Genomic DNA, 3,645 nt, shown 5'->3' on the forward strand with positions numbered 1-3,645 from the left:
ATGACCTTTCCTTGTACAAGTTGTGCTAGTTTCCCCTGTATTGTGTACTGTCTCACCCTTCACCCAAGATACCACTTATCTATTGCCTATTTAGTATTCCCCCCCCCCCATCCCTGGTAACCAACAAAGATTGTTACACTCTGTGTGTGAACTTTTTCATGGGTGTTTACAATAGAGGTCTCATACAATATTTGTCCTTTTGTGATTGACTTATTTCACTCAGCATAATGTCTTCAAGCTCCATCCATGTTATAGCATGTATCAAGACTTTGTTTCATTTACTGGCTAAGTAGTATTCCATTGTATGTATGTACTACATTTTGTTTAACCTGTTTAATCATTCATCTGTTGTTGGGCATTTAGGTTGTTTCCACTGTTTGGCTATTGTGAATAGTACTGCAGTGAACTTTGGTGTACAAGTCTTTGTTTGAGTCTCTGCTTTCAAGTTTTTTGGGTATATACCTAGGAGTGGAATTGCTTGGTCGTATGGTAGTTCTATTTTCAGTTTTTTGAGGAACCACCACAATGTTTTCCACAACGGCTATACCATTTTGCATTCCCACCAGCAATGGATAAGGGTTCCAGTTTCCCCACATCCTTGGCAACATTTGTTATTTTCTGTTTTTGTTTTTTTTTTTAATCCTAGCCATCCTAGCAGGAGGGAAATGATACCTCATTTTGGTTTTGATTTGCATCTCTCTGATGACTAATAACATTGAGTATCTTTTCATGTGTTTGGTGGCCGTTTGAATGTCCTCTTTGGTGAAATGTGTATTCAAGGTTTTGCCCATTTTGTGATTGGGTTGTTTGTCTTTTTGTTGTTATGTTTTTGAAGTTTTATGTATATTTTGGTTATTAGATTCTTATTGTAAATATGGTTTCCAAACATATTCTCCCAGTCAGTAGCTTGTCTTTTCACTTTTTTGGTAAATTTTTTTGATGAACAAATGTTATTAATTTTTATGAGGTCCCATTTATTTATTTTGTCTTTTACTTTGTGCTTTTGTGATTATATTAAATAATCTAGTTTTGAAAAATGCTTTAGTGTGATTTTGAAGAAAACTTACTAGCAAATTAAGTTTTAATTTAACATTTTCTATATATATTATTCAGTGACATTGGTTATACTTTTTACAATGTGTCAGCATTCTCATTATTTCCATTCTGGTAATTCTGTTTCCATTTATCTAGCTTCCTTGTCCCCCCTTACCTTCTCATGTTTGGTTGTTACTTTGATCTTATATAAATAGTTCTTAAAAGAGCATAATGCTCAAGGCATTATGACTGTTCGGTCTCATTTAGATGATTGTTTAGAGAAGCACAGTACCCACTGGTGATATTATTTACTTTATGAGCCACTCTGTCTTTTGGCCTGATAAGTGATCTCCAGGAGTGGTTTCAATTCCAAGTTTAAAGGGTATCCCAGGCCAATAGTCCCAGCGGTCCCTCCAGTCTCTGCTGGTCCAGTAAGTCTGGCCTTTTTTTTAGGAATTTGAGTTTTGTTCTGCATTTTTCTCTCATTCTATCCAGGACTATCTATTGTGTCCCTGGTCAGAACAGTCAGCAGTTGAAACTGAGTACCATCTAGTTCTTCTGGTCTCAAGGTATGTGAGGCCGTGGTTCATGTAGAATATTAGTCCTGTAGACTAGTTTCTTTTTGAGTCTAGACAATCCACTGTTAAAAGCTAGGCCCGACAGCGTTGCCCTGCATTTTCTTCTAAGAATTTTATGGTTTTAGTTTGCATATTTAGGTCCTTAGTACATTTTGAATTTGTTTTGTGTATGGTGTGAGGCATGGATCCTGTTTCATTTTTCTGCATGTGGAAATCCATTTTCCCCAGCACCATTTATTGAAGAGACTCTTCATTCCCTTCAAATGGACTTAGCACCCTTGTCAAAAATCAGTTGACCATAGATGTGTGGTTTATTCCTGAACTCTCAATTCTATTCCATTGGTCTTTGTGTCTAATGTTAACTAGTACTATGCTGTTTTGATTACTGTAGCGTATGTTTTAAAATTAGGAAGTGTGAGTCTTCCTACTTTGTTCTTCTCTTTCAACATTGCTTTAGCTATTTGGGGCCCCTTGTCATTCCATATAAAGTCGAGGATTGGTTTTTCTATTTCTGTAAAGAAGGCTGTTGGAATTTTGATCAGGATTGCACCAAGTGTATAGATCGCTTTGGATAGTATCGACATCTTAACAATGTTAAGTCTTCCAACCCAAGAACATGGAACATCTTTCTATTTATTTAAGTCTTCTTTAATTTCTGGTTAGGTTTATTCCTAGGTATTTTATTCTCTTAGATGCTATTGTAAATGGGGTTAATTCCCTAATTTCCCTTTCAGATTTCTCATTGCTGCTGTATAGAAACCCAACCGATTTTTGTTTGTTGACCTCGTACCCTGCAACTTTGCTAAATTCCTCTATTAGCTTTAGAAGTTTTTTCTTGTTCTTTATGGTTGTTCTGCCATCCTCAGCATGAGGCTTCAACCTCATAGTCCAGAATAACTGCTTGGGCTCCAGCCATCCTATCTGCACTCCAGTGCAAGAAAGGAGGAATGCAAGAAGAGCATGCCTCCTCTCTTTAAGGAAACACACCATTTCCACTTACATTACTTGTCTAAGTCTTAGTCTGTAAAACAAAAAAGAGAAAGCATAATGGTGGAGAATTAGCAGTCTCTATCACACCCACAGGAGCCCTGGCGGCACAGTGGTTAAGGTCGGCAGTTTGAATCCACTGGCTCCTCCTTGGAAACCCTATGAGGCAGTTCTGCTCTGTCGTATAGGGTTGCTATGAGTGGGAATTGACTCAACAGCAATGGGTTTAGGTTTTTTTGTTTTTTTTTGGATTACACCCCCTAAATTGTATACCTCCCTAGAGTAGCGATCCTACTTTATACTCTTTATACAGCACAGTGATCACAAGGAGCTCAATTAAAATCTCTTAATAATAATAATTAATCTTTTCTGCAAGCATTTATTCAGTACCTAGTTTATACTAGGGGCTGTGTTAGGCACTGGCGCTACAAAAATGAAACAAACACAGGAAACAAAGACTTCACCCAGAAAGTGTTGCTTTAGGCAGGTATTTAACCATTAACAAAAGCTGCAGGCAGAGGAGGGAGGGGGAGGACATTCCAGGAAGGGAATCATTTCCACAAATTACCAGAGGCATGATATAGCATGACATGTTAGGATCTGCGGAGTGTTCATTATACCTAGAACAGTGGTTCTCAACCGGGAGAGGGGGGTGGATTTTGCTTTTGGTGTCATGTCTAAGAAATCACTGCCTAATCCAAGGTCATGAAGATTTACCCCTATGTTTCTTTTAAGAGTTTTTAATAGTTTTAGTTTTTATATTTAGTTCTTTTATCCATGTTGAGTTAATTTGTGTACATGGTATTAGGTAAGGGTACAAATTCATTCTTTTGCATGTGGGTATCCACTTAGCAGCACTTTAAAAATATTTTTTTATTGTGGTAACTATGTATGTAACAAAACATTGGCCATTTCAACAATCTTCACATGTACAGTTCAGTGACATTATGTTCATCATTTTGTCCAACCATTACCTATATCTGTTCCCAAATTATACCATCACCCTTAACAGAAGCTCAGTGTCCCCTAAGCATTGCAGCAGCAT

The sequence above is a fragment of the Trichechus manatus genome, unplaced genomic scaffold, assembly GCF_000243295.1.
Source record: "Trichechus manatus latirostris isolate Lorelei unplaced genomic scaffold, TriManLat1.0 scaffold00068, whole genome shotgun sequence".
NCBI lineage: Eukaryota > Metazoa > Chordata > Mammalia > Sirenia > Trichechidae > Trichechus > Trichechus manatus.